The sequence below is a fragment of the Polypterus senegalus genome, chromosome 6 (assembly GCF_016835505.1).
Source record: "Polypterus senegalus isolate Bchr_013 chromosome 6, ASM1683550v1, whole genome shotgun sequence".
In the NCBI taxonomy this organism is placed as follows: domain Eukaryota; kingdom Metazoa; phylum Chordata; class Cladistia; order Polypteriformes; family Polypteridae; genus Polypterus; species Polypterus senegalus.
In genome coordinates this window covers 173025729-173046792 of record NC_053159.1, presented here as the reverse complement: position 1 = coordinate 173046792, position 21064 = coordinate 173025729, and the positions used below count along the sequence as shown (strand labels likewise).

Sequence of the window (21064 nt, the reverse complement as noted above, 5' to 3'; positions counted from 1 at the left end):
GGTTCAGAAGGTGGCAGTAAAAGCTTCCAGGTCAGGAGGACACAACCGCCCTGGAGCAGGAGAGGACAACGGGAGAGGAGGAGAGACTTTCCAACTCGTTGGGACCCATGGCCACCACCAGGGGGCGCCTTAAGCCTCCTAGAACCCGGGAGAACATTACTTCCGCCACACTTGGCAAGATGGCGGAGGAACCTGCCAGGGACGCCCGGAGGATCGTCACCAGCCACCTGGAGCACAATCCGGGCAGGAATAAAAGGCGCCGCCTCCCAGCAATCTGGGAGCTAGAGTCGGGACAGGGAGCAGGACGAAGCTCCCCTGGAGGAGACAGGCGGCCAAAGACTGAGAGAGAAAGAAGCCCAAAGAGGGGCGATTATTGCTGTGAGCATTGTGTGTCATGTTTGGAACTGTGTTTATTTGATGTTAAATAAATGTGTAACTTTTATAAAGATGTGGTGTCCGGGCAAGTCTCACAATGGACATAAACCTGAACTTGTGCTTTCTAAGCTTTTCCAAAGAATGGTTGCTTAGGCCCTGGTCTTTGTGATCATTTGCGCTGATCCTCTGAGTGAATTACTGTACACATTTGGATACCCATGCCATGTTGAGTTTGAACCATGGCAACAAATACTGCATTCAGCACATGTACCAGCGGCCATATTTTTTTTTAATAGATGTTGTAAGTACCATGGAGGACAGTGGAATATGCCAGCTGGATGATGAAACAGCTTCTTGCCTGGATAGAGGCATATAAAGCGGGGAGCGGCGGAAGGAGGAGGCCAAGAGCACTTACAACAGGCGACAATGGTCCTCCTAAGGTGTCCCAGTTTGGACACCTGAAGGGGTACATGGGAACTGGAGTCCAGGAGGGCCGCCCTGACGGGGTCCCTGGGTGCCATTAGAGGGTCGATGTCAGGGTAGGACCTCCCTGGTTTCCACATGATTCAGGAGTGCATCCAAGAGGACACACCATGGCACCAGAATCATTTCCGGGGTCCAGCTCAAAAGGAACCCACCGCCTCATCTGAATGAGTCATAGACAGGAAGGAGTGGGTGACACTCGACAAGAGGAATGGAAGGAGAGAATGAACATTCACTTGCTTTGTAATGGTGTTTTTTTTGTGCATGTTTGGGGATTCAGTTTATGAAATAAAATCCATTATTTGACACAAGGACTGTGTCGGGTACTATTGTGTCTAAGGTTTGGGGTTCAGTGGCACCCCCATGTTGTTACAATGTAAAATGACAAATATACAGTAATTACATATTTACAGCCTTGGCTCCATATGTATAGGTGTCTGCAGGTTGGCAACAGGACATGGCCCAACACTAGTGTTGTAGTAAAATTTTGACTTGAGTTTTCACACTTTAGTAATGGTACCAAAACAATACTGAAGCAAATAATGGATAACTCCCACTCTTCTAGCTACCAGCTTCTTCATACCCCCAGCCTGCACCCCACTCACCATACCATCAACTGGTAACCCAGCTGCCAAACTAACACCTGGTTTTTCCACGGCCTGTCCTAGACTCATAACTGTGTAACTGAGCATCACCCTAAATCAGTACAATAGAGTCCAGCTGCAGCCAGGACAGTTTTAGGCCTCGGACAGATTCAGTGATCTAAGACATTCTGAGGCCTGTAAAAAGACGCCCCTGTCAGCTGTATCTCTCTTGACCGCACCCACTTTCCAGATGTTTTCGGTACACTTTTGTACTATTATAGTAATGGTGGCAAACTGACCGTCTGTGCAAAAAATATTTATTAGAAATATTAAAAATTGTGACCAGGATAAACTGTAATGCAAATGCAATAAACGTCTCTTCGTACCTGTGGCGAGGTCGCAAGCCATCATCCCCAATGGGTACGCAAAGCCGCTCGGCTAACAGAGAAGGTCTTAGCTGGGGGACTCAAATGACTACTTTATACCTCTTCGTCCTTCTGAGGGCGAGTGCGTCATTCCTATGGAGCATAAACTCCGCCACAATTAATACATCGTTAATATAAATATTACAATTTTGTACACCAGTAATAATACAGTATTAATGATATAACGCAGACAGGACCACAAAGACAGTACTCTAAAGAACTCCTAGACGTCCGGCGCGTAGTATTGAATATTTTGACTGTTTACACACATTATATTATTTATTCGATTCAGAGTCTATAAGAATATGTTAATCATAGCTGAGTGCAGAATATAATTTATTCTTCATCGTCTTCTTCCTTAGCATTTCCCATTTTTCTATGGGGTCAACCTTCTGATTACCAGTGTAGATCCTTAGCCACACAGCCACTACTCCACTGAGTGTAGCATATAACTAAAATTAAAAAGTGCAGTCTAATGATTGAGGCATGGCAAATGCAGATATAAAACATATACTATAAAATACAAAATGTTAAGATTTATTGTTCAATTTGTTTGTAATATAGGACACCAAAACAACTGCTTCGGATGCAGAACTGAAAGACCTCGATAGTTTAGAAGTTTAAAAAATGCCGAATACACTTTGGGGTGTAGGAATCAAAGGGAATTGAAATTGTCATGAGGGGAGTGTAATACAGATGTCAGTTCACTAATGAAACAGGGGAAGGGGGCGTCAAGTTACAGACCTCATAGTGCCTGAAGTGCTTGGATCTGCCCGAGCTGTAAAACTGTCCTGACTGCAGCTGGACACTTCTCCATCAGTATTTCTTCTCCGTCATTATATATATATATATATATATATATATAAATATATATATTACAACATGGAGTGTTTGTGGTTCAAGTGCACTAAAATACAACCTTTGCCTAAATGACTGGGGATGGTGTACAAATGAAAGATGCCAATACTGAATTTAGCATATTGTTGGCATAGCTCTGCTTTATTAGCTTGGTATTTCAGTGCTTTTTCACACTGGAAAATCTGTGCAACACTACACCACACTGATGTAACTGGTGCCAGCTTCATTAGGGTTACTGATCAGGAAGCTTTGTTAAGAGGTTTTGAACACCAGCGTGTTTGAATTTACAGCTATTTCAGTTACAAATTCTCTGGTCTAATCTGGAGTGTTATTATTGCAATGTTTTTATTTACCATGTTACTGTTTTGTGTTTGTCACTAGTTAGGCCTTTCCGGTAATGTCTTAAATTGGTTCGTGTCTTACTTAACAGGAAGAAAATTCTTTGTTAGTTGTGGTAATTATACTTCCAAGACACATGATATTCTACATGGTGTTCCACAAGGATCTATCCTGGGTCTCCTGCTCTTTTTGATCTCCATGCTTCCATTAGGAGAGATTATCTCAAGGCATAACGTGAGCTACCACAGCTATGCTGATGACACACCACTTTACTTATCAATAGCGCCCGATGACCTCGATGCTCTTGTCTCACCGACACAATGTCTTATTTGTGTTTCTGAATGGATGAGTAGAAATTTTCTCAAAATAAATAAGGAGAAAACAGAAATCTTAATGATTTGCAAAAATGATTATAATGAGGGTACTAGAAATAAACTTGATCCATTAGGCTTAAAAGTCAAGACAGAGGTAAAGAATTTAGGGTAATTATTGACTCTGAAGTAAATTTTAAATCAAATATTAATAAGGTTACCATGACAGAAGTCACCGAGGTGGTCAAAAAACTCCTTGGTGGCAGGGCCCCGGGGGTGGATGAGATACGCCCGGAGTTCCTTAAGGCTCTGGATGTTGTAGGACTGTCTTGGTTGACACGTCTCTGCAACATCGCATGGACATCGGGGACAGTGCCTCTGGATTGGCAGACCGGGGTGGTGGTCCCCCTCTTTAAAAAGGGGGACCGGAGGGTGTGTTCCAACTATAGAGGGATCACACTCCTCAGCCTCCCTGGAAAAGTCTATTCGGGGGTTCTGGAGAGGAGGGTCCGTCGGATAGTCGAACCTCGGATTCAGGAGGAACAGTGTGGTTTCCGTCCTGGTCGCGGAACAGTGGACCAGCTCTTCACCCTTAGCAGAGTCCTGGAGGGTGCATGGGAGTTTGCCCGACCGGTCTACATGTGTTTTGTGGACTTGGAAAAGGCATTCGACCGTGTCCCTCGGGGAATCCTGTGGGGGGTGCTCGGGAGTATGGGGTACGGACCCCCTGATAAGAGCTGTTCGGTCTCTGTACAACCGGTGTCAGAGCTTGGTCCGCATTGCCGGCAGTAAGTCAAGCCCGTTTCCAGTGAGAGTTGGACTCTGCCAGGGCTGCCCTTTGTCACCGATTCTGTTCATAACTTTTATGGACAGAATTTCTAGCGCAGCCAGGGTGTTGAAGGGGTCGGTTTGGTGGACTCAGGATTGGGTCACTTCTTTTGCAGATGATGTTGTCCTGTTTGCTTCATCAGGCCGTGATCTTCAGCTCTCTCTGGATCGGTTCGCAGCTGAGTGTGAAGCGGCTGGGATGAGAATCAGCACCTCCAAATCCGAGCATGGTCCTCAGCCGGAAAAGGGTGGAGTGCCCTCTCAGGGTTGGGGGAGAGATCCTGCCCCAAGTGGAGGAGTTCAAGTATCTCGGGGTCTTGTTCACGAGTGAGGGAAGAATGGAGCGTGAGATCGACAGGCGGATCGGTGCGGCGTCCGCAGTGATGCGGGCTCTGCATCGGTCTGTCGTGGTGAAAAAGGAGCTGAGCCGTAAGGCAAAGCTCTCAATTTACCAGTCGATCTACGCTCCTACCCTCACCTATGGTCATGAGCTATTGGTAGTGACCGAAAGAACGAGATCGCGAATACAAGCGGCTGAAATGAGTTTCCTCCGCAGGGTGTCTGGGCTTTCCCTTAAAGATAGGGTGAGAAGCTCAGTCATCCGGGAGGGGCTCAGAGTAGAGCCGCTGCTCCTCCACATCGAGAGGAGTCAGATGAGGTGGCTCGGGCATCTGATCAGGATGCCTCCTGGGCGCCTCCCTGGTGAGGTGTTCGGCACGCGTCCAACCGGGAGGAGGCCCGGGGAAGACCCAGGACACGCTGGAGGGACTATGTCTCCGGCTGGCCTGGGAGCATGGGATTCTCCCGGAAGAGCTGGAAGAAGTGGCCGGGGAGAGGGAAGTCTGGGCATCTCTGCTTAAGCTGCTGCCCCTGCGACCCGACCTCGGATAAGCGGAAGAGGATGGATGGATGGATGGATACCATGACAGAATTTTTTCACTTAAAGAATATAGCAAAAGTTAGATCCCTTATAACATTGCAAGATACTGAGAAATTAGTTCACGCTTTTGTTTTTACTTGACTAGATTACTGTAACGCACTCCTCTCAGGACGACCCAAAAAAAAAAGACATCAATCGATTACAATGAGTGCAAAATGCAGCTGCTAGAATATTAACTAAGAAAAGAAAATCCAAGCACAACTCTCCCGTTTTGAAGTCACTATATTGCTTACCTGTGTCATTTAGAATTCACTTTAAAATACTGTTTATGGTTTACAAAGCCTTAAATCATCTCGCTCCACCCTATATTTCAGAACGTCTTTCACCTTACACTCCAAATCGTAACCTTAGATCTTCAAATAAGGGTCTGCTTATAATTCAAAGAGCTAAACTTAGAAGAAGTGGTGAGGTGGCCTTCTGCTGTTATGCACCTAAAATCTGGAATAGCTTACCAATAGAAAATCGCTGGGCTAATACAGTGGAGCACTACAAACCCATTACTTTAACAAGGTGTTCTCATTGTAACACTTTAGTGTATTCCTGCAAAGCTTTATGTGCATTGAATTACCATTTTCATCAAGGCACCACAATCCATACTAACCCCTACTTTCTCTGCTGTTCTTTTTCTTGGTTTTCTGTGGTGCCGTTCTGCCCCACCACCACCTGATCAGAGCACCGTTCAGTCCTTACATTGATGGATTGAAGGCCAGAAGACCATATTACCATCGTCGTCTAATTGTTCCACGTGAAGCCTGTAAACCCAAGGACTGATTGAGATCATTTATGTTAGGTAGAATGCCTAGAGGGGGCTGGGTGGTCTCATGCCCTCGGAACCCCTGCAGATTTTGTGTTTTTTTTTTTTTTTTTCTCCAGCCCTCTGGAGTTTTTTTTTTGTTTGTTTTTTTCTGTCCTCCCAGCCATCAGACCTTACTTTATTTTTTGTAACTTAGTATTGCCTAATCTTATTTTTATATTTCTATTTTTTACAAACTTTCCTTTCTTCTTACAAAGCACTTTCAGCTACATCATTTGTATGTAAATGGAATAAAGAAATACATGTTGTTGTTGTTTCTGTGGGCACCACCATTTTGAGGTTCTGTTGCACATCGTTTCTCAGGGTGCCTGCTATATGCTGTCCAATACTGTGAATTCATAATAAGAGTCTTTTAGTGTGAATTTCCAAGTGGGATTCTTAGGCTTACTGACTTCTGGCTATTCTACGTTTGGTTAGCATTTTTGTTTCAACAACAGTATTACAGTCTCTTGGGTGCGATTATATTATATTGCAATTATATTCTTACTGACAACCATCTCCTGGTCCATATGCCCTGTAAAGTTCCATGTTTTATTTTTTTTTAGGAATACAATTACTACGCAGAATCAAAGCGGTTACTCAAGTTAACAATCCAAATTATAAAAAAACAGGCCAAACTAGGAAATAACTCAAAAAGAACAAATAAATACTATGACCAAAACCACTCGTCCGGCTCTCCTTTTTCCCGTACCAGACTGCAGGGAACCAGAACACATGGTAATATTGGCATGTGATAAGTTCAAATGGTAGAAGCAAACGTAACCTACAACTCAAGTAAAAAAAACTCTGTGGCTTTGGACGTCACTGGTGATCAGCGAAATACACTGAATTCACATTACCTTGAAGTTGCTGTAAACAGAGGAATGGATAGGAATTTTGTCGAACTCGGGAATAGAGTCCAGTTGCAAGCAAAACAGTCTGAAGCCTCGGACAGATTCAGCGATCTGAGACCTGTAAGATTACGCTCTTGTCAGCAACATATTTGACTCCGCCCACTTTACAAGAGCCACTCCCCTGTTTCGACCGGTGTACTGACGGCTTATATTACACACCCAGCATGTCGATTTCAATTCCTAATGGTTCCTGCTCTCAAACAAGTGGACTCTGTAGTTCTGAGCCCCATGTATACAGCATTTATTAAACGTCTAAATGATCGAAGTCTCCCAGTTCTGCATTCCGAAGCAAAACCCCAGAATGGATGTCTTTTGTTATTGGTTACTGGAGAGCGTGAGAGAGTTTTAATTTTTTTGCGTGAAAAAATAAATATTTTCTAGGTAACGCAACTCATCGCATTAAAAGTGTCTACTGAATCCAGTTAGTAAATTATTTAATTGTACAGTTATACAAGAGTTAAAAAATAAACGCCTTTGTGTTTCTCACCTGAATACAAAGAGGCTTCCGGGCCTCATAATGTCTGAGGTGCTCAGATCTGTCAGAGGCCTAAAACTGTTCGGTTCACCGACAAAAGCATGATAGATATATGCGCCCCGACAAACCCGCTAACTGGTTTTCGACAAATGCGCGCCGACAAAAATCGCGAGAGAGGCCAAGAGAGTGGGACGCGTACATGCGCATTATGTACACCTTATGTGCTAGGTTATAACTGTTATAACTGGTGATGGCATGCCGCGAACAAATAACTCAGTCGAGGGCTGGCATAACGCGTCGTATACAAAGCGGAATTACCAGCAGTCAGCAAGTCTAAATACGCTCAACTATCCAGACGTCTTGCTGCAATTCTTCCTACATACAGTGGTGTGAAAAACTATTTGCTTGGATTTTTTTTCTCCCTAAATAATAAAAACCATCATTTAAAAACTGCATTTTGTGTTTACTTGTGTTATATTTGACTAATGGTTAAATGTGTTTGATGATCAGAAACATTTTGTGTGACAAACATGCAAAAGAATAAGAAATCAGGAAGGGGGTAAATAGTTTTTCACACCACTGTATGCAGGATGTGATCTTAAGGACTATCTGCGTGCCGTGCTGATGGCATGCTGCGTCTCATAATATTGACTTCTAAAATAAACATTATTATATATGCTTTAAACTAGTAATTCATATTTAATGAAACTTTCGAGATTTTGTCGACGCGATTTTGACGCCGCGTTTTAATCGCCGCTATTTTGTCGGCGCGCATATGTCTATCGCGCAAATGTCGGGTCACAAACTGTTCTGACTGCAGCTGGATACTTCTCAAACTCTGCAAAATGTAATGAAGTCAATGGGGAAGGAGTAACCAAAACTAGTTTTGAGTGTATTATAATGGTGCAATAGTCTTTTAAGTGTCCCTAGGGGCTAGGAAAGCACCCGTCAACTATGTTGGACTGATTATTGGGACCAAAAATGTGACCTGAGCGTTGAGGAAGCAGACATAATCACTCTGTCACCGTGCCTCGGCAAGAAAAAATGATACTCTGTGTCAAGAATTCTCCGAGTCCTTTATGTCTCACTCTGTGTTTCCAGAGGTCAATCACTACCACTAACTAACACCCAGAGACCCAGCGATGCTGAAGATGAGTGTTATATACTCAGGGGGGTTTGTCCCTGTCACTACTTGATCTGTGCTATATAGTGATGAGCATAACATGCCTAATCCAGCACTGAAGACACAGATGGGTGCCTACTCAATGCCCAATCTTCATATGCTTATCTCAGATACAAAGCCAATAATTAAGTTCAAGGGAGGAAGGGAAATACATGAGTCATAATTTGGGGCATGATCAATAAGCTGGAACTGTCATAAAGAATATATCCATCCAACCATCCATCATCCAACCGGCTATATCCTAACTACAGGGTCACGGGGGTCTGCTGGAGCCAATCCCAGCCCACACAGGGTGCAAGGCAGGAAGCAAACCTTGGGCAGGGTGCACACACATACACACACCAAGCACACACTAGGGACAATTTAGAATCGCCAATGCACCTAACCTGCATGTCTTTGGACTGTAGGAGGAATCCCACACAGACACGGGGAGAACATGCAAACTCTACACAGGGAGGACCCGGGAAGCGAATCCAAGTCTCCTTACTGCGAGGCAGCAGCGCTACCACTGCGCCACCATGCCGCCCATAAAGAATATAGTCATGTGAAAATGTAATGACAAGTTTCGTTTTTTAAAATATGTGGACATATGAACATGTAAGCTTTGCTTAAATAGTATCTTTAGATGATGGTCATATAATAAAACAAACATCTGGCCACATTTACAATTTGTAGTCCACTCAATAAACATAGATGCACATTTTTCATGTGGAAAAAATGTATTTGAACATCTATCACTACCTCAGCTGCCTGAAAAAAAGAGTCAGGTACACCACATCAGGTGCAAATGATTAGATCATTGGAGAGGATCTTGTTTGAATCAATCTTATGCAGTGTTCTCCCTAGCGTCTTTTAGCGGCTCTCTGGCTAATTTAGTTGAGCGCCCGGCTGTCATCTTGTATGACATTGTGAGATGACAGCCGCAGATCTGCAGGCACAGGCAGATCTAGTGACCTGCAGAGATGGCAAGGAACGAGCGGACAGGTGGGCAAATATTGCTAAAGCTAATGGCGGGGACGAGGTGGCACAGAGTTCACAAGCAAAGAGCATGGGGAGGTGGGGTTTCGAGAGTGGGCTATACATGGTAATAGTGGGGGTGTAGCAGCTTAATACAGTAGCAAGGGGGAGTATGGAGAGGTGGGCGGGGGAGGGGCTATACATGCTAATAGCGGGAGCAGAGCAGCAGTTCAAAAGCAAAGAGGATGTGGAGGTGGGCGGGCAAGAGGAGGACTGATAAAATAAAAAATAAAAAAAAGTCTAGTTGAACCAGCCTGTCAGATATCAGAAAAAAGGCGTCAGGAAGTGATATCTCTGTTCTCAGTGTCAGCACAGTCTGTATAGTGCGGTCAGGCATACAGCAGCTCTCTTCTTGTACAGTACATAGCAAACCAATATATATATATATATATATATATATATATATATATATATATATATATATACTCAGCAAAAAGAAATGTCCTCTGACTTTCAACTGTTTTACTTTCAGTAAACTTAATGTGTAAATATTTGTATGAACACTAAAAGAGTCAACACCATAAGACATAAACTAAAAATGTTTCACAATGTGTCCCTGAATGAAGGGAGGCTCAAAATCAAGTACCAGTCAGTATCTGGTGTGGCCACCAGCTGCTTGAAGTACTGCAGTGCATCTCCTCCTCATGGACTGGACCAGATTTGTCAGTTCTTGCTGTGAGATGTTACCCCACTCTTCCACCAAGGCACCTGCAAGTTTCTGGACATTTCTGGGGGAATGACCTAGCCATCGATCCAAATCGATCCGCTCCAGGGTACAGGCCTCGTGTAGCGCTCATTCCTTGACGATAAACACGAATCCGTCCATCACCCTGGTGAGGCAAAACCGTGACTCATCAGTGAAGAGCACTTTTGCCACTCCTGTCTGGTCCAGCGAAGGTGGGTTTGTGCCCATAGGCGGCGTTGTTGCTGGTGATGTCTGGTAAGGACCTGCCTTACAACAGGCCTACAAGCCCTCAGTCCAGCCTCTCTCAGCCTATTGCGGACAGTCTGAGCACTGATGGAGGGATTGTGTGTTCCTGGTGTGACTCGGGCAGTTGTTGTGGCCATCCTGTACCTGTCACGTAGGTGTGATATTCGGATGTACCGATCCTGTGCAGGTGTTGTTACACGTGGTCTTCCACTGCGAGGATGATCAGCTGTCCTTCCTGTCTCCCTGTAGCGCTGTCTTAGGCGTCTCACAGTGCGGATATGGCAATTTATTGCCCTAGCCACATCAGCAGTCCTCATGCCTCCCTGCAGCATGCCTAATGCACGTTCACGCAGATGAGCAGGGACCCTGGGCCTCTTTCACAGTCGGTAGACAAGTCTCTTTAGTGTCCTGCGTTTTAGAACTGTGACCTTAAATGCCTACTTTCTGTAAGCTGTTAAGGTCTTAACGACCATTCCACAGGTGCATGTTAATTAATTGATTATGGTTAATTGAACATGCATGGAAAACATTGTTTAAACCCTTTACAATGAAGATCTGTAAAGTTATTTGGATTTTTAAAACATTATTGTTGAAATACACAGTCCTGTAAAAGGGACGTTTCTTTTTGCTGAGTATATATATATATATATATATATGTGTGTTCTGTGTGCAAAAATCCTTGTAGCACTCACTGCGGTTCCTGTTTAAAGTGACCCCATCTGCCATTCTTATATTTGCTCATATATCAAATGTGCAGAAACCCTTGCAGCACACACTGTGTCCTGAGCAAAAGTTTTCTCACTGAATTGTTGAGGTTTTTGTATGGAAGCGTATTAGGGCCATGGTGAAGAAAAAAAAAAATACGGACAAAGTGAAGAAAAAAAACTATATGTCGAGAATAAAGTCGAGATGTTGACTTTATTCTCGACATTTCCACTTTAATCTTGACGCTTATGATGAGAATAAAGTCGACATGTTGCTACATAACTTATGACGGGGTTTGAGAAAATCTAGTAAATTAAACATTCATTTTAAGATGAAGTTTAGTTTACGATGTTCTACATTAATGACAAACTACGAGAATAAAGTCAACATGTCAAATTTAATCTCGAGATAAACGGCGAGAATAAAGTGGAAATGTCGAGAATAAAGTGGAAATGTCAAGAATAAAGTGGAAATGTCAACTTTATTCTCGACATAAGCCTTGAGATTAAAGTGGAAATGTCGAGAATGTGTACCTGCCGTAGTGCAAGTGTGAACTGAATATCCAACAGGCTCTCCCTTTCCCACTCAAAAGTCTTATTCACAGGGACTTTAAATTTTTTTCCAAATGTTTGACCAACATGAGCAAAAGAAGTGATCAGAAAACAACACTGCTCAGTTATTTCAGAAAAGAGACGTCACAAACAAATGAAGGTGCGGCGTCAACTCCTCATGTGGCAATTTCAGACAAAGACATTGCAGAGGCTAATCCATCAGGGGAAGTCTCTTTAGCACACACTCTGCCATTTGATAAATCTAAACACAGCTTATCCGGCATAAACAAACAATGGTTTAAAGATTTTGATTGGCTAATGGTCAAAGAAAATGTTATGTGGTGCTCATTGTGCATGAAATACTCAAACAAACACCCCCCAAGGAGGGGTTACTTTGGGTAAACGTGCCATACACAACAATTCGAAAAGAAAGCTTGTGGACCATGAAAAAAGTAAAACGCACATTGAGTCTTCTGCTGACATTTTAGGAAAGCGTGTACTAGAGCAAACTGGAATCGGTCAAATTGAAAGATCTGTATCTATGTTAAATAACTTACAGAGAGATGCCTTTATGGGATGCATTGTTTGGAAAAAAATGAGTTGCCACATACAACGTTGTTTGGAAAGCTGTTGGAACACTGTAAAGAAATAGGTTGTTCCTTTTTACAACATCTCAATATTGGTAAAAATGCACATTACACATTCTGAAAGAATAATGCAAGAGCTGCTGGATGTCTTAGCATCAGAAATAAAATCTAACATACTGAAAAATATACACACAGAAAAGTTTTTCAGTATTCTGTGTGATAAAACCACAGATATCTCAGATGTAAAACAATTAATTATTTACATTAAATATGTTTGCCAGGTTACTAAAGAAGTCAGAATTAGTTTCGTATCAACCTGCAATATGACTGACAAAGTGGGGACTATAACGAACACACTGAGTGAGACTACGGACACTCTAGGCTTGAAAACTGCTAATCTGGTTGGACTAGGGTCAGATGAAACAGCTGTTATGATTGGGAAACAGAAAGGTGTGGCAAAACTGCTTAGAGATAAAACATCAGGAATCTTGGTCAACTGCCACTGTGTAAACCGCCAATTGGCCCTTGCAAGTGCCCAAACAGCAGCTGCTGTACCTTTTTTAACAAAACTGAACATCTTAAGGCAGCTATTCTATTTCTTCCAAAATTCTTCACTTAGCATGGCTGGTTTAACGGAAATTCAAAATATTCTGAACATTCCCCAGATTAAGCTGAAAACGCCCAGTGACACTAAATGGCTGTCTGATGACTTTGCAGTACAGTCACTACGACAGTGTATGATGAGTGATCTCCTTGGAGGGCCCAGATCCTAGGGTCTTTGATTATGGGAAAGCTGCAGACAACTGGGCCTCTAGGAAGAAAAGAAGAAGAAATATTTAACTGAAGACAACTTTTGCATATGCAAGCTGGCTTTGAAGAATAGTTTTACATTTTTCTTCATTAGGTTTCCTATACTTTTTTTTCCCATTGTTTTCAGTTTTCTTCCCCACAGCGACAATACTTGTGCCTCTTGGTTTATGTCATAACAATTGTTATTTAAAATTTTTGTCAGGGTTGCAGCATCCTGACTTCATAAATTTAATACAAATATTCTGGCAGAAGTGTCAAACCTTAAAAAAAGGAAGTCATCTTGAGCTTTGGAAAATAATGAATAATAATTAACTAATAAAAATAGTGCACATTTCATTTTCCCCACCACCAAATTTCCCCGTCCCGCCCCACCCGGCTACTTTTTCTTGCCACCTGGCAGGAAAAAAATTTCTGGGGAGAACACTGCTTATGTAAACCATTTAGTTTGGTCTGGCTTTTGTTGCTGAACTGTGTGTTATCACCATGACTGGATCAAAAGAGCCCCCTGAGCCCTTCAGAAAGTGGACCCCAATTGGTTGCTTCACAATAATTAAGATTAGGTATATAAGTAGGTTTCACATTTCTGTTATCATCCATCCATCCATTATTCAGCCCACTACATCCTAACTACAGGGTCACAGGAGTCTGCTGGGGCCAATCCCAGCCAACACAGGGCGCAAGGCAGGAAACAAACTCCAGGCAGGGTGCCAGCCCACCGCAGAGTGCACACACACACACACACCAAGCACACTAGGAACAAATTAGAATCGCCAATGCACCTAACCTGCATGTCTTTGGATTGTGGGAGGAAACCCACGCAGACACGGGGAGAACATGCAAACTCCACGCAGGGAGGACCCGGGAAGCGAACCCGGGTCTCCTAACTGCGAGGCAGCAATGCTACCCACTGCGCCACCGTGCCGCCTTCTGTTATCATTTTAGCCCTAAAATAGTGACTTAACATCAGGGACCTATTTTATTGTCCTTAAGGTTACTGCTTGGGCGAGGGCAAGGGCATCTCAAGTGGCGTTCGCTTTCTGAACAAGACCCGAAAGAAGATTATAGAAACCTACGAGTCTGGGGAGGAATTTAAACAGACCTCCAAAACACTGGATATCAACCATTCCACCGTCCAGAAGATTTCAAACCCCTGCCGATTTCACATGCTAGCAAGTTCGGCCCAGGAAATGAATGCAGGTTGCTGAAACGAATCTCTAAGGAACTAGAATTTCATTACAAGACCTACCGCTACCTCCTGCCACTGCTGATGTCAAAGTGCATGAGTCTACCATTAGAAAGAGGCTGAGCAATTTAGATTTACATAAATAATAATAATAATAATTCTATATATTTATATAGTGCTTTTGTCATCTACTCAAAGCGCCTTCCATAGTGAGTGGTGGGCCACTTCAACTACCACCAATGTGAAGTATTCATCAGGATGACGCGATGAGAGACATTTTGCATCAGTACACTCACCCTGCATTAGCTGTTAGGTGGTAAAGTGGTGAGAGAGATACTTAGCCAATTAGAGACAGGGGATAATTAGGAGGCCAGAATGACTAGGCTATGGTGGGCAATTTAGTTTAGACATCGAGATACACCCTACTTTTTAGAAAGGATGCTGAGGGATCCTTAATGACCACAGAGAGTTAGGACCCCAGTTTAATGTCTCATCTGAAGGATGGCACCATTTTTACAGCACAGGGTCCCCATCACTGCACCGGGACATCCTCATTCAGACCACAGGGTAAGCACCCCCTGCTGGCCTCACCAACACCTCTTGCAGCAACAAACCAAGCTTTTTGTAGATGGTCTCCCATCCAAGTATTGGCCTGGCCCAACTATGCTTTGCTTCAGGTGACCGACCTCTACTGCGGTGCATGTGGTATGGCTACATGGGAGGAGTGCAAGGAGGAAACCAATGCAGTCCAGAAAGAAACTCTGAATGAGACTAAAATCTACCATGAACACCTAGGCAAAGTCCATGATTTCTAGAACAATGTGCCCTGCAGAGGCCAGGCAAAGAGAAGAGTTAAGAGTCTCCATACCCGAACACAGGTTTAGAGATAAAACAAAGCCAAAATTTCACCAGAGGAAACTGACAGCAAATGTAAAGCATGGTGATGGAAATGTTACGGTTTGAGGCTGCATCAGGGCCTGTTCAGCTCACCAAATGAATACTTCACTGTACCAGAGAGTGCTTGAGGATAATACGAGACCCTTTGTCAGAAGATTGAAGCTCAACTGAAAGTGGACCTTGCAACATGACAATGACTCTAAACATACCAGTAAATCCACCATTTAGAAATGGAAGGTTTTGAAATAGACGGTTAAAGCTCAGATTTAACTCCCATCGAGGAGCTGTGGAGGGATTTGAAATGGGCTGTGCACACAAAACACCCCTCAAACATCGCACAGCTAAAAGAACTCTGCGTGTGGGAGTCAATGTCAGAAACTGCCAGACAGTTATAGGAAATGCTGACTTGAGGCTGCTGGGGGGAAAAGGATGGACTTACTTTTTCCACAGATGCAAATGGAATATCTGTTAATTTTTTATTGGAATAAATAATTAGCCAAACTCCCTAACCCCGGTCCATTACATCAACTTTATCTACAGATACTGTATAGATGGAGATCACATTTTATTTTTGTCCACATATGTTAAAAAGTCAAGTCATTTTGTGGGGTGTACTTATTTTTTCACATTCCAAACCCTAAATCTCTACGCCTACCCCAAAGACACCTATGGTTCAACTGTGGCAAAACAATTCAGAAACTGTACTTAATAAAATATCCACATTCCTAAATATTAATATATGTGATTGCAATAAACATATTACATCTGACACATACACGAGAATTTCGTAAAAGTTGCAAATGTTTCTCAAAACGTGCAAAATCAACTTGAAAAGGAAAAGGGCTGACTTAATTAAATGAATGTAATTAATGAAAAACAGCAGCCACAGCGCTGCTCCAATACCAAAACTGGAAAAGAACAACGAACCCAAAAAATACACTCGAGTGTCTCAGTATCCGTAATAACACAAAAGGCGCAGCCATACTATTAAGAGAGGTAGCAGCAGACGCGCTAACTACCAGCTCGTGCTCGCCTGCAAGTCGACATTAGACGGCATCACAGATGACATTCAAAAGGCATTGACACTTAAAGCCATCCTGTTAGATTGTCGGTCGGTCGTTACCTGATGTTTCTTAAAAACTCAAATCAGTCTCCACGTCCGGTTGTATGTCAACTGGAGTATTAAAAGAGGGGGCGCAGTGGGCGTGCCCAGCAATATAAGGCGGAAGTGTGACAGCTCCGAAACGTTAGGAGGACGTTATTTTCTTACAAAGGGCCACATGGAGTGAAGCCGTCTAATGTTTGATACTTACTGCAAATTTAGGAGCAATGTATAGACAGATAGCCGGTAGGGCAAAACCCAAAAGACAGGTTTTGAGGTGACCCGTTGCTTCAATAGATTATAGCTGCAGGCGAGACAGCCTGAACTTTAGCCTCGGCCAGATAGTGATGAGTCGTTCTTGAACGAATCTTTAATGTGACTCGGGAAGAACGAGTAGTCTCCTGGGAGTGATTCGTTCAGTCGCGCATGCGCATTTGCGCAACTTCCTATAGTTTCTGTATTGGAATTGATTCACCTGTTTCGAGTCATTCGTTCATCACGTGACAGCCCATTAAGCTTAACCAACTTCTGAGCCGGAAAGAGAATTGAACGAAATGACTCGAAAAATGATTCGTTCATTTGGCTGAACGAGACTCAAAGGTCCGAGTCGGTAAAATGATCCGAACTTCCCATCACTAGATTCCAAATGTTATCCAGTTGCAGGTCGCAGACTTGGCTTTCCACGCCCCCTGCCTTCCACGCCTCATGCCTTCCACACCACGCCCCCAGCATTCGTGTCCGTCCTCTGTCACTTCGCTTTCGTTGAAAAACTAGTAACGTTGATTTACCATGTAACCTTAAAAGACGATATTAATATGGCTTCCTGCAATCACGAGACAAGAATCCGAGTTTCTCTTTATGGTATTACTCTCGTATTTACTTTTAGAAACAAAAAACAGTTTTATAATTTATGAGTCAGGATTCGAAATAGTTTAAAGAAAGAGGGCATAACATATTTTTAGATTAAGGAAACACCATACTAAATATGAATGTGGTTGCTCTAACTGCTATTATAGTGAATTCTATCATTCAAAATATTTGAAATTATTTTTATGGTACTTTTGTACTAAACGGTCTGACATTTCTGGGACCTCGTTCAATAAAGGAAAATTCCGTTAATGACATTAATTTATTAATTTATGTTTCAAAATAAATGATGATCAATAACACAGCAAAGCAATCAACAGGCATGAAAATTAATGTCTAAACTTTCGAGTTCTCAGTAAAAGAAACTTTTAAAATTGTTTATATTGAACTATTTTTTAAACGATCCAGCTTACTATACAGTTCATACCTTCATTTCCATTGTCTGTTTTGAATTGTGTTTTCTTAATTTTGTTCTACGCTGCTGCTATAATGTTGATACATTTCAAGTGCAGTTTTTAACTTTCAAACGTTTACCTGGTTTTTAATTTTAATGCGTAATTGTTCTCCCTGGGACCCTAACTTATAAGTATGTACTTATCAACAAAAGTTTAGCAAATTGCTTAATTTAAATAGAAATGTAAATATTTGCATTATTGAAAGTTGCACTTCCATAAACCGTCTTTTTTGTTTATTTTGGAACTTTAAAAATGTTTTGTTTGGGTCGATGCAATAATTACAAATCAATTTTTTTGTGATTTTAAATCCTTTAATCGCCATATACCATTTCTTGTACAGGGTGACACAGAAAAACGGGAACTTTTGAAAAACCCAATAAAAATAGAAGAAATCCAACAAAAAAATTTTATTGACAGCAATTGAACCACTACAACTTGCCTTTTAAGAGACAGTAATCCAAATTATCAATGTCTGAGAATTACGTCCTGTAGATGGCGTCCTCCTGTACGTATGCATTCTTCCAATCTGCTGTTGAGGTTCCCCATTGATCGCTGCAACATCTCAGCTGGGATACCACGAATTTCGTCTTGAATTCTTTACTTCATTTCAGTCAGTGTCCTTGGCTGAGCCATGTAGACCCGATTCTTAGCCCCACAAGAAAAAATCACAAACGGACAAATCCGTTGATCTTGAGGCCCAGGGAATGTCACCGAATCTTGAGATGACACGGTTACCGAACAATTCTCGCACAGCTGCCATTGATTGCCTTGCAAATGATTACTAAATTACTAAATGGCGAAATTGTTTACAACTTAAGGTCCCTGTTCTGCAGTGCTGCCAACTATACATGGCTGCCACTACGCATTTCAAAAGTTCCCGTTTTTCTGTGTCACCCTGTATTAGGAATTTGTCGTATACCCCAACTTACTCTCCAAACGGAGATATACTTTTTTGTAAATAAGATTACCGTTATTAGGTCATCGGTTTCACTGCTTGCTAAGGATTCATCTCTTCCCATAGTGTGTTCAGCTGTCTTTGACCACTTTGTGCCTGTGTGTGTCATCATCTCTGTTGTCTGATTTGGTGTAACGCCTGAATCCTACAAATTGCCCCCTTAACCGTGTCCCCTCTTGATTAGTTAAGGTTTTTTTGATTCTGTCAGACCAAGTATTGTTACCTTAATAAATGCTAGCTTGATTTCTGGTTGTGTTCTTGCTGCCTTGAAACACGCTGTGGTGCAGAAACGTATTATAAAAAACAAAATAAGGACCCTCTAATGTGTCAAGTTTCAGGCCAATTTCTAAACTGCCTATTTTATCTAAAGTCTTAGAAACAGTTGTCCTGACTCAAACATTTCTAGATGAAAATAGTATTTTGGAAAAATTCCAATCCAGATACAGATGTTCTTGCAGCACTGAAACATCCTTGTTAAAGGTTAACAGTGACCTCTTCCCAATTACTAATGCTGGAGATTCTGCCATTCTTGTACTGCTATCTTACCTCAGTGTTTGATGCCATGGATCTTATGATTCTTATATCCTGCCTTGAACAGTATGTAGGCATCCAAGGTAATGCCCTGAAATGGTAGAAATGTTATCTAAGAAATAGGAGCGTTTCTATTCATTTGGGTGAGTTCTCATCCTTTGTAGCTCCTCTTACTTGTGGGGTTCCGCAGGGTTCCATCGTTGGACCAACTATCTTTTTGATAGGCATGTTACCTTTAGGCTCCATTGTTAACAAGTATGGCTTCTCTATACTGATGACACTTAAATATATTTGCCACTAAAATCAAAGTGAGAAAATACAGACACTCCATGCGTGCTTGAATGATATTTAAACCTGGATGGCAATGCATCTTCTTAAACTAAATGATAATAAAACTGTGATAATGGTGTCCAAAAGTTAAGAAAGTTGCAGTGTCTCTGATGTTGCTCTTGGACCCCTTGCCATATACATATCATAAAGCTTCAGTTAGCCCAGGTGTGATCTGTGACAGCTCATTCAAACTCGACAAACAGATAAATTGTGAGGTTAAATGAAGCTTTTTCCAGCTGAGACTTTAAGGTAAGGCTTTTCTTTCTTTCAGTGATCTTGAAAAGGCCATCCAAGCTTTTACAACATCTCATTTGGACTATTGCAGTTCTTTGTATGTAGGTGTTGGTCAGGCCCTGTTACGACACCTACAGCTATTCCACAATTTTGCTGTTCGCTTATTAAATGGCTCTCGTAAGTGTGGCCATATTTCACCAATACTGACCTCGCTTCATTGGCTTCTGGTCCATTTCAGAATTGATTTTAAAATTCTGTTTCTTGTTTTCAAATGTTTGAATGGTTCAGCCCCATCTTGCCTCTTGGAACCTCTTCACTTGTATGTGCCAACAAGAGCCCTGCGGTCTACTAGCCCGATGCTCTTAGTTGTGCTGAGGTCGAGGCTGAAGCAAAGGAGGAATCGGGTGTTTGCAGTGGCTGCTCCTTTTCTCTGGAATGGCTCTCCTTATTATGTTAGGTCTGCTCCAACACAGGCCATTCTTAAGTCATCATTAAAGTCTTATTTCTTCATGCTGCCATTTGACCGTGCAAGAGGTTGACATTGTTTGTATATGTTGGCTCACATATATTCATAATTAGAAATATGTATATATGGGTATTTTAAGTTTAACTTTTATGTAATGGTTGGTTATTCTTGCAGTTTTGTGATGTGTACACACAGTATATTTGAACTGCTTCTTTTACCCTTTCATGTACAGCACTTTGGTTCAGTTCTGTCTGCTGTTGTAAATGTGGTTTATTAATAAAAATTGCCTTGCCCTATCTTATAAAACATTATTTTAATACATAACGCTAAGAAGTGCAGATCTGAGACAATGGACTGTAAAGATGAAGTTGGTTTGCAACATTTATTACAAAAAAGTTAAAGAATATCCATCCATCCATTTTCCAACCCACTGAATCTGAACACAGGGGTCTGCTGGAGCCAATCGCAGCCATCACAGGGCACAAGGCAGGAACCAATCCTGGGCAGGGTGCCACCCACCGCAGGACACACGCAAATACACCAAGCACACACTAGGGCCAATTTAGAATCGCCAATCCACCTAACCGGCATGTCTTTGGACTGTGGGAGGAAACCCACGCAGACAACATGCAAACTCCACGCAGGGAGAACCCGGGAAGCGAACCCGGGTCTCCTAACTGCGAGGCAGCAGCGCTACCACTGCGCCAACCAAAGTTAAAGAATATATAAAATATAAATCAAGAATTGTAGGTTGTAACTGAACAGTGAGGGACATGTATGTTTGCTACATTTTCTCACAAAACACAGTCATTTTCATTTTTCCTCTCACGTTATCTGAAAACAGATGCATGTCTTCCATATGTGAAACAAAATATGTCTAAGGACACCTTCCCTCTCCTCTTCTTCTGGAAATTCAGATAGTAAATCAAATTTCT

The 21064-nt window shown here is 42.3% G+C and overlaps 1 protein-coding gene across 3 annotated transcripts in view; it reads right to left on the bottom strand.

Moving 5' to 3' along the window:
• Positions 1–16723, bottom strand: part of LOC120531804 (retinol dehydrogenase 16-like) — a 44295-nt gene extending 27572 nt beyond the window's left edge. Inside the window, exon 1 of one of the 3 annotated variants that reach the window (XM_039757557.1) lies at positions 16503–16723. The gene's annotated coding sequence lies outside the window, so the exon portion shown is untranslated. Of the gene's footprint in view, positions 1–16312; positions 16465–16502 lie in introns of those variants that run through there. The other 2 variants (XM_039757555.1, XM_039757556.1) reach the window with 2 other exon arrangements.
• Positions 16724–21064: the final 4341 nt, after the last annotated feature.